The sequence below is a fragment of the Salmo salar genome, chromosome ssa14 (genome assembly GCF_905237065.1).
Source record: "Salmo salar chromosome ssa14, Ssal_v3.1, whole genome shotgun sequence".
NCBI classification, from domain to species: Eukaryota; Metazoa; Chordata; class Actinopteri; order Salmoniformes; family Salmonidae; genus Salmo; species Salmo salar.
The window spans coordinates 95,614,741-95,626,276 of record NC_059455.1 but is presented as its reverse complement, the minus strand read 5'-3'; positions in this window follow the sequence as shown (position 1 = coordinate 95,626,276).

Genomic DNA, 11,536 nt, shown 5'->3' with positions numbered 1-11,536 from the left:
CCAAGGATCATTTAGCTATTTGATTTAGAATTTTAGGACCCCTTTAGGTACACATTAAAAAATAAATATATTCTTAGTTTGTACAGTACCAGTCACAGGTTTGGACACACCTACTCATTCAAGGGTTTTTCTTTATTTTTACTATTTTCTACATTGTAGAATAATAGTGAAGATGTCAAAACTATGAAATAACACATACGTAATCATGATGTAGTAAGCCAAACAATTGTTCAACATATCAAAATGTATTTCATATTTGAAATTCTTCAAAGTAGCCACCCTTTGCCTTGATGAGTAAAAACAGACCTCCGTTTTCTGCTAGCTTGCTACCCATGACCTGGCTAGCTGTCTGAATCGCCGTGACCCCAACCAACCTCACTACTCACTGGACCCTTATTATCACTCGGCTAAGCATGCCTCTCCTTAATGTCATTATGCCTTGTCCATTGCTGTTCTGGTTAGTGTTTATTGGCTTATTTCACTGTAGGGCCTCGAGCCCTGCTCATTATACCTTATCCAACCCTTCAGTTCCACCACCCACATATGCGATGACATCACCTGGTTTCAATGATGTTTCTAGAGACAATATCGCTCTCATCATCACTCAATGCCTAGGTTTACCTCCACTGTATTCACATCCTACCATACCTCTGTCTGTACATTATACCTTGAATCTATTTTATCGCCCCCAGAAACCTGCTCCTTTTACTCTCTGTTCCGGACGTCCTAGATGACCCATTCTCATAGCTTTTAGCCGTACCCTTATCCTACTCCTCCTCTGCTCCTCTGACGATGTAGAGGTTAATCCAGGCCCTGCTGTGCCTAGCTCCACTCCTATTCCCCAGGCGCTCTCTTTTGTTGACTTCTGTAACCGTAAAAGCCTTGGTTTCATGCATGTTAACATTAGAAGCCTCCTCCCTAAGTTTGTTTTATTCACTGCTTTAGCACGCTCTGCCAACCCGGATGTCCTAGCTGTGTCTGAATCCTGGCTTAGGAAGACCACCAAAAACTCTGAAATCTCCATCCCTAACTACAACATTTTCAGACAAGATAGAACGGCCAAAGGGGGCGGTGTTGCAATCTACTGCAAAGATAACCTGCAGAGTTCTGTCCTACTATCCAGGTCTGTACCCAAACAATTTGAACTTCTACTTTTAAAAATCCGCCTCTCTAAAAACAAGTCCCTCACCGTTGCCGCTTGCTATAGACCACCCTCTGCCCCCAGCTGTGCTCTGGACACCATATGTGAACTGATTGCCCCCCATCTATCTTCAGAGATCGTGCTGCTTTGTGACCTAAACTGGGACATGCTTAACACCACGGCCATCCTACAATCTAAGCTTGTTGCCCTCAATCTCACACAAATGATCAATGAACCTACCAGGTACAACCCCAAAGCCGTAAACATGGGCACCCTCATAGATATCATCCTAACCAACTTGCCCTTTAAATACACCTCTGCTGTTTTCAACCAAGATCTCAGCGATCACTGCCTCATTGCCTGTATCCGTAATGGGTCAGTGGTCAAACGACCTCCACTCATCACTGTCAAACGCTCCCTGAAACACTTCAGCGAGCAGGCCTTTCTAATCGACCTGGCCCGGGTATCCTGGAAGGATATTGACCTCATCCCGTTAGTAGAGGATGCCTGGTTATTCTTTAAAAATGCCTTCCTCACCATCTTAAATAAGCATGCCCCATTCAAGAAATTTAGAACCAGGAACAGATATAGCCCTTGGTTCTCTCCAGACCTGACTGCCCTTAACCAGCACAAAAACATCCTGTGGCGTTCTGCATTAGCATCGAACAGCCCCCGTCATATGCAACTTTTCAGGGAAGTTAGAAACCAATATACACAGGCAGTTAGAAAAGCCAAGGCTAGCTTTTTCAAGCAGAAATTAGCTTCCTGCAACACAAACTCAAAAAAATTCTGGGACACTGTAAAGTCCATGGAGAACAAGAGCACCTCCTCCCAGCTGCCCACTGCACTGAGGATAGGAAACCCTGTCACCACCGATAAATCCACTATAATTGAGAATTTCAATAAGCATTTTTCTACAGATGGCCATGCTTTCCATGCAGCACTGCACCCCCATGCAGCACTGCACCCCCCACAGGAACTCGCCCAAGCCTTCCCCATTTCTCCTTCTCCCAAATCCAGTCAGCTGATGTTCTGAAAGAGCTGCAAAATCTGGACCCCTACAAATCAGCCGGGCTAGACAATCTGGACCCTTTCTTTCTAAAATGATCTGCCGAAACTGTTGCAACCCCTATTACTAGCCTGTTCAACCTCTCTTTCGTGTCGTTTGAGATTCCCAAAGATTGGAAAGCAGCTACGGTCATCCCCCTCTTCAAAGGGGGAGACACTCTTGACCCAAACTGCTACAGACCTATATCTATCCTACCCTGCCTTTCTAAGGTCTTTGAAAGCCAAGTTAACAAACAGATTACCGACCATTTCGAATCCCACTGTACCTTCTCCACTATGCAATCTGGTTTCAGAGCTGGTCATGGGTGCACCTCAGTCACGCTCAAGGTCCTAAACGATATCTTAACCGCCATCGATAAGAGACAATACTGTGCAGCCGCATTCATTGACTTGGCCAAGGCTTTCGACTCTGTCAATCACCACATCCTCATCAGCAGACTCAACAGCCTCGGTTTCTCAAATGATTGCCTCGCCTGGTTCACCAACTACTTTTCCGATAGAGTTCAGTGTGTCAAATCTGAGGATCTGTTGTCTGGGCCTCTGGCAGTCTCTATGGGGGTGCCACAGGGTTCAGTTCTTGGGCCAACTCTTTTCTCTGTATAAATCAATGATGTCGCTCTTGCTGCTGGTGAGTCTCTGATCCACCTCTACGCAGATGACACCATTCTGTATACTTCTGGCCCTTCTTTGGACACTGTGTTAACTACCCTCCAGACGAGCTTTAATGCCATACAACTCTCCTTCCGTAGCCTCCAACTGCTCCTAAATACAAGTAAAACTAAATGCATGCACTTCAACCGATCGCTGCCTACACCTGCCCACCCGCCCAGCATCACTACTCTGGACGGTTCTGACTTAGAATATGTGGACAACTACAAATACGTAGGTGTCTGGTTAGACTGTAAGCTCTCCTTCCAGACTCACATCAAACATCTCCAATCCAAAGTTAAATCTAGAATAGGCTTCCTATTTCGCAACAAAGCATCCTTCCCTCATGCTGCCAAACATACCCTCGTAAAACTGACCATCCTACCGATCCTCGACTTTGGTGATGCCATTTACAAAATAGCCTCCAACACCCTACTCAACAATTTGGATGCAGTCTATCACAGTGCCATCCGTTTTGTCACCAAAGCCCCATATGCTACCCACCACTGTCACTTGTACGCTCTCGTTGGCTGGCCCTCGCTTCATACTCGTCGCCAAACCCACTGGTTCCAGGTCATCTACAAGACCCTGCTCGGTAAAGTCCCGCCTTATCTCAACTCGCTGGTCACCATAGCAGCACCCACCCGTAGCACGCGCTCCAGCATGTGCATTTCACTGGTCACCACCAGGGCCAATTCCTCCTTTGGCCGTCTCTCCTTCCAGTTCTCTGCTGCCAATGACTGGAACGAACTACAAAAATCTCTGAAACTGGAAACACTTATCTCCCTCACCAGCTTTAAGCACCAGCTGTCAGAGCAGCTCACAGATCACTGCACCTGTACATAGCCCATCTATAAATAGCCCAAACAATTACCTCATCCCCTACTGTATTTATTATTTATTTTGCTCCCTTTCACCCAAGTATTTCTACTTTGCACATTCACCTACTGCAAATCTACAATTCCAGTGTTTATAATTGCTATATTGTATTTACTTTGCCACCATGGCCTTTTTATTGCCTTTACCTCCCTTATCTCACCTCATTTGCTCACATTGTGTATAGACTTGTTTTTGTACTGATTTATTGACTCTATGTTTGTTTTACTCCATGTGTAACTCTGTGTTGTTGTATGTGTCGAACTGCTTTGCTTTATCTTGGCCAGGTCGTAGTTGTAAATGAGAACTTGTTCTCAACTTGCCAACCTGGTTAAATAAAGGTAAAATAAAAAATAAATAAAAATGACAGCTTCACCTGGAATGCTTTTCCAACAGTCTTGAAGGATTTCCCACATATGCTGAGCACTTGTTGGCTGCTGTTCCTTCACTCTGCCGTCCAACTCATCCCAAAACATCTCAATTTGGTTGAGGTCGGGTGATTGTGGAGGCCAGTATGACATACCAGTGCTATGATGTAATCGGATAATTTAGTATGCAGATTGGCGCAATCACTCCTCTATTCTGAGAGCAGGCACCAATTAATTGTCACTTCCTGTGTGATAATGGCTCACTAAAATCACGACTACACACCGAGGGATATGTGTGTGTGTCTGAGAGAGAGAGAGAGACATTATGAGAGAGAGAGGTGAAGAGAAATAAAGAGAGCATTGAGAGAAGGAGAGACATAGAGTGAGACAGAAAGAAAGAAAGAAAGAAAGAGATAGTAACATCCACTAAACTACCAGGTGTGAAACAGGGAAGAGACTCAGGGGGTATGTTAATTTGGTATAGAGCAGACCTAACTCACTCTATTCAATTTATCAAAACAAGAACATTTTACATTTGACTAGAAATTCAAAAGGAAATGATCTCAACAGAGAAAAATGTCCTCTTGTATGCTACCTATATCCCCCCACTAGAATCCCAATACTTTAATGAAGACAGCTTCTCCATCCTTGAGGTGGAAATCAGTCATTTCCAGGCCCAGGGACATGTACTAGTCTCTGGTGACCTAAATGCCAGAACCGGACAAGAACTTGACACCCTCAGCACACAGGGGGACAAACACCTGCCTGGAGGTGACAGCATTCCCTCCCCCATATGCCCCTCTAGGCACAACTATGACAACATAAGCAACAAAATGGGTCACAACTCCTGCAGCTCTGTCGCACGCTGGGTATGTACATAGTCAATGGTAAGCTTCGAGGGGACTCCTACGGTAGGTACACTTATAGCTCATCTCTTGGCAGTAGTACTGTAGACTACTCTATCACTGACCTCAACCCAGAGTCTCTTAGAGCGTTCACAGTCAGCCTACTGACACCCCTATCAGAACACAGCAAAATCACAGTCTACTTGAATAGCGCAATACTTAATCATGAAGCATCAAAGCCAAAAGAACTGAATAATATTAAGAAATGCTATAGAGGGAAGGAAAGTAGTGTGGAAACCTACCAAAACACAATTAGGCAACAAAAAGTTAAATCCCTTTTAGACAACTTCCTGGACAAAACGTTTCACTGTAATAGTGAAGGTGTAAACTTGGCAGTAGAAAACCTAAACAGTATATTTTACCTCAGCATCCCTATCAAATAAAAAAAAATCAAACAGAAAACCCAAGAAAATGAACAACAATGACAAATGGTTTGACGGAGAATGCAAAAAACCTAAAAGAAATTGAGAAACCTCTCCAACCAAAACATAGAGACCCAGAAAACCTGAGTCTACGCCTTCACTATGGTGAATCACTAAAACAATACAGAAATACACTACGGAAAAAGAAGGAACAGCACGTCAGAAATCAGCTCTATGTAATTAAAGATTCCGTAGACTCTAACAATTTCTGGGAAAATTGGAAAACACTAAACAAACAACCACAACAGTTATTTATCCAAAATGGAAATATATGGGTAAACCACTTCTCCAATCTTTTTCAAATCAAATTGTCCCCACGGGGGACCAGTACAGGAAAAAAAATGTATGAAATGTATGCATTCACTACTGTAAGTCGCTCTGGATAAGAGCGTCTGCTAAATGACTAAAATGTAAATGTAAAATGTAAACATGCGCCGTATACAACAGGTATTCACCTTACAGTGAAATGCTTACCTCCTTAACCAACAATGCAGTTTTAAGAAAAATAAGTCTTATGTGAAGAATTGATAAGTAAAAAAATAAATGGTAATACATCAAAACATAATATTTTTTCCAAAAATACAAAAACATCAAAAAATAAAAATACATTAAAAAAATTAAATAGAAAAGTAACAAATAATTAAAGAGCAGCAGTAAAATAACAATAGCTAGGCTATATACAGGGGGTACGGTACAGAGTCAATGTGGAGGCTATATACAGGGTGTTACGGTACAGAGTCAATGTGGAGGCAATATACAGGGTGCTACGGTATAGAGTCAATATGGAGGCTATATACAGGGTGTTACGGTACAGAGTCAATGTGTACGGTACCCCATGTGTACGGTACACAGAGTCAATGTGTACGGTACCCCATGTGTACGGTACCCTAAAGTAAAGTGACTATGCATAGATAATAAACAGAGAGTAGCAGCAACGTATAAAAGAGAGGAGGAGGGTTGGGGACTTTGCGCTCCGGTACCGCCTGCTGTGCGATAGCAGAGATAACAGTCTATGACTAGGGTGGCTGGAGTTAGGGCCTTCCTCTGACACCGCCTTTTATCCTCTTTGGGGTAGCGTCCCACCTGGCCAACATCCGGTGAAATTGCAGAGCGCAAAACTCAAAATACAAAATTCGTAATATTAAACATTCATGGAAATACGAGTGTCTTACATCATTTAAAAGCTAAAGTTCTTGTTAATCCAGCCACTTTGTCAGATTTCAAAAAGGCTTTACGGCAAAGGCATACCATGCAATTATCTGAGGACAGCGCCCCGCGTACAAAAGCATTATAAACATTTTCCAAACAAGCAGAGGCGTCATGAAAGTCAGAAATAGCGATAAAATAAATCACTTACCTTTGAAGATCTTAATCTGTTTGCAATCCCAAGGGTCCCAGCTACACAACAAATGGTCCTTTTATTTGATAAAGTCCTTCTTTATATCCCAAAAAAGTCAGTTTAGTTGGTACGCCTGACTCAGTAATCCACCGGTTTCCCTCTTTGAAAATGCATACAAATGAATCCCAAAAGTTACCAACTTCATCCAAACAAGTCGAACGACGTTTCTAATCAATCCTCAAGTACCCTAATATGTAAATAAACGATCAATTTAAGATGGAGAATAGTATGTTCATTACTGGAGATAAATAACGAAGTGTGCGCTCTCATCCACGCACGCCACAATACTACAGCCCAAATGGGAGCCACCTAGAAAAACTACAAATTCATTAGCTCATTTTTCAAAAATCAAGCCTGAAACTATTTCGCAGGAACTGCAATCTGGGAGGTATTCCTTTGATTTTCCTATTTACAGGCATTTTAAATGGTGTTACCTCCAAAAACAAAATTCCCGGATGGATTCTCCTCCGGTTTTTGCCTGCTATATCAGTTCTGTTATACTCACAGACATTATTTTAACAGTTTTGGAAACTTTAGTGTTTTCTATCCAATACTACCAGTTTATGCATATCCTAGCTTCTGGGCCTGAGTAGCAGGCAGTTTACTTTGGGCACCTCAGTCTCTAAACTTCAGAATACTGCTTCCTAGACCGAATAAGTTATAGAGGTCCTGGATGACAGGAAGCTTGGCCCCAGTGATGTACTGGGCCGTACACACTACCCTCTGTAGTGCCTTGCAGTCGGAGGCGAGCAGTTGTCATACCAGGCAGTGATGCAACCAGTCAGGATACTCTTGATGGTGCAGCTGTAGAACTTTTTGAGGATCTGAGGGCCCATGCCAAATCTTTTCAGTCTCCTGAGGGGGAATATGCTTTGTCATGTCCTCTTCACGACTGTCTTGGTGTGTATGGGACATGATAGTTTGTTGGTGATGTGGACACCAAGGAACTTGAAGTTCTCAACCTGCTCCACTACAGCCCCGTCCATGAGAATGGGGGCGTGCTCGGTCCTCCTTTTCCTGTAGTCCACAATCATGTCCTTTGTTTTGATCACGTTGAGGGAGAGGTTGTTGTCCTGGCACCACACGGCCAGGTCTCAGACCTCCTTCCTATAGGCTGTCTCATATTTGTTGGGGATGAGGCCTACCACTGCTGTGTCATCTGCAAACTTAATGGTGGTGTTGGTGTCATGCCTGGCCATGAAGTCATGAGTGAATAGGGGGTAAAGGAGGGGACTGAGCACGCACCCCTGAGGGGTTCCCGTGTGGAGGATCAGCGTGGTGGATAGGTTGTTACCTATCCTTACCACCAGGATCCAGTTGCAGAGGGAGGTGTTTAGTCCCAGGGTCCTTAGCTTATTGATGAGCTTTGAGGACACTATGGTGTTGAACACTGAGCTGAAGTCAATGAATAACATTCTCACATATGTGTTCCTTTTGTCCAGGTGGGAAAGGGCAGTGTGGAGTGCAATAGAGATTTCATCATCTGTGGATCTGTTGGGTTGGGCCTGCACTCCCTAATTGACCAACAAACAAAACAAAACATAGGCAAAGTCTTCTCATGCTTTGTTGATTTAAAAACGCTTTTGACTCAATTTGACATGAGGTTCTGCTATACAAATTGATGGAAAGTGGTGCTGAGGAAAAAACATACAACATTATAAAGTCCATTTACACAAACCACAAATGTGCGGTTAAAATTGACAAAAAAAAATTTCTTTCCACAGGGCCGTGGGGTAAGACAGGGATGCAGCTTAAGCTCCACCCTCTTCAACATCTATATCAACGAATTGGCGAGGGCACTAGAACAGTCTGCAGCACCCGGCCTCATCCTACTAGAATCTGAAGTTAAATGTCTACTGTTTGCTGATGATCTGGTTCTTGTGTTCCCAACCAAGGAGGGCCTACAGCAGCATCTAGATCTTATGCACAGATTCTGTCAGACCTGAGCCCTGACAGTAAATCTCAGTCCCCTAAGCAAGCTGGTCCTGGGGCTCTGTTCACAAACACAAACAGATCCCACAGCAACACAATTAGACCCAACCAATTCATGAGAAAACAAAAAGGTGATTACTTGACAGATTGGAACGAATTAACAAAAAAACTAAGCAATCTAGAATGCTATTTGGCCCTAAACAGAGAATACACAGTGGCAGAATACCTGACCACTGTGACTGACCCAAACTTAAGGAAAGCTTTGACTATGTACAGACTCAGTGAGCATAGCCTTGCTATTGAGAAAGGCCGGAATAGTCAGACCTGGCTCTCAAGCGAAGACAGGCTATGTGCACACTGCACACAAAATGAGGTGGAAACTGAGCTGCACGTCCTAACATCCTGCCAAATGTATGACCATATTAGAGACACATATTTCTCTCAGATTACACAGATACACAAAGAATTCAAAAACAAACTGTCACATCTGCTTCTGCCACACCCCCTAGTGGTTATCCGGTGTCTGCTTGACCTGCAGCCATTCCCACAGTACAGACTCTCTCTCTCTCTCCCCCTCCCTTTCTGTTTGTGTGGTTGGAGACAGGTGTGCTGGAGTCAGAGCAGATCCCTACCAGCTGCAACTCGTTCCATAATCAAGACCTCTACAAATACTCAGTTCTGCCACTTCCACTCTGCCAGATTGTAATCTCTGCTCAGTCAGTTCACGCTTCTAGTCATTATTGTTACCCTGCTGTACCTGTTTTCCTGCATGACGCTGTTTATCCTCTTCATTGCAGTCTTGCCGCCCTGTCTCTGGCTCCTGTCTCCTCTTCCACATCTCACCAACCTGCCACCCTGTTCTGGAATCACCACTCCCTTGGATTCCCCTCTGGACCTGATTACCCTGTTCCAACCCAGCACACTCCAACCTCAGCCTTCACATCTGGTTTACTACAACTCATCCAAGCTTCCAAGGATCTGCACTCCATATCTCCCTGTGTTACAATAAATACATTGGTTCATTCATCTCTGTTTCCTCGTCTAAGTCCGCCTTTGGGATCCCCCTGTGCCGCTCCGCGTAACACAAACCCAATTTTGATAAACTGTGATAAAATCACAGCAGCAAGATTTGTGACCTGTTGCCACAAGAAAAGGGCAACCAGTGAAGAACAAACACCATTGTAAATACAACCCATATTTATGTTTATTTATTTTCCCTTTTGTACTTGAACTATTTTCACGTAATATGACATTTGAAATATGTCTTCATTCTTTTGGAATTTTTGTTTATCTATTTCACTTGCTTTGGCAATGTTTACATATGTTTCCCATGCCAATAAAGCCCTTCAGTTGGAGAGTGAGTGAGAGAGTCAGTCAGTGAGAGGCATCAAAGTCTTCAGCTGTCTTTATGTAATGTAACTTCCTCAGGGAAATGGGAGAGAACCCTTTAAGTCTCTCTATTCCCTGTCAGGTTGGGGGACTGTAGATCTGGTGGACTGAATGAGACAGATGGAGGTTGTGTGCGCAGCAGCATTGTGTGTGTGTGTGTGTGTGTGTGTGTGTGTGTGTGTGTGTGTGTGTGTGTGTGTGTGTGTGTGTGTGTGTGTGTGTGTGTGTGTGTGTGTGTGTGTGTGTGTGTGTGTGTGTGTGTGTGTGATCAGCTGGTGAGCAGATACACGTGGCCTAAAAGAGCAGAACACTGGATTGGCTTCACTATCGACTGAGATGCGTGGGTGTTTGTGACACGGAGGGTCTTTCACATCATCAAGATGCTATTGATCGCAGACATACTATAAAGGCTCTGGCACACCAATACCGTTTGCTGGCCGAGAGTACTTAGCACCTCTGAGCGTAATTTGCAAACCAAGTGAGCAACGATCTAGTGAAAAATGTCGCCAGTCAAACGACTACAGCGGATGGTACGTAAAAACACAACGCGCTGAACGATCGGCAGACGAACACTAGAAGCACATTCAGTGCGACGTGTTCGAGCCTTTAAGAGCCTTAAGATCCACTGAGGACATCAGACACCGCAGCCATATGTTTGGCACAACACACACACACACATACACACGGACACACACACGGACACACACACAAGATTCCAATAACAGCTCAAATAGCACTGTAACAGTATTCCAAATGTAATCAATACGTATATATCTATCGACACTGGATTACACAAGATATACAATGAGTGATAGGTACAGCAGTAGATACAATTAGACTGAACTATGTCAACAATCCAGTATATAAGAAAATATGCAATGTGTATAAACAATGTAACTAAAATACAATGTACAGTAGTAGAAATATTAGAATGAGCTATGTCGATAATACAGCAAATTTGATAGAATTGCAGGAAATTATGCCCAGTTCAAAACACCTGGGAGATCTGAACTTGGAACTCTGAAATCTCCGACTTCAGTGGGTTTAATAAGACATCTGTGAACTCGGGGAGAGAAAAAAACGAGCTCTGACTGTGAAAATTCATTTTGAACGATCATCCAACTAGGAATTCCAAGTCGGCAACTCGGGGCTCTTTCTAGAGCTTTCCGACCTTAAGCTTTTCCGAGCTTTTCTGACCTTAAGATCACTGACATCATGATTTGACCTAGTTTTTCCCAAGTTCCCAGTTGTCTTGAACACACCATTAGCTTCTGGATGGTGTGTATAGACAGTAGTTATATATCATTGTGTGTATAGACAGTATAGACAGTAGTTATATAGGATGGTGTATATAGACAGTAGTTATATAGGATGGTGTATATAGACAG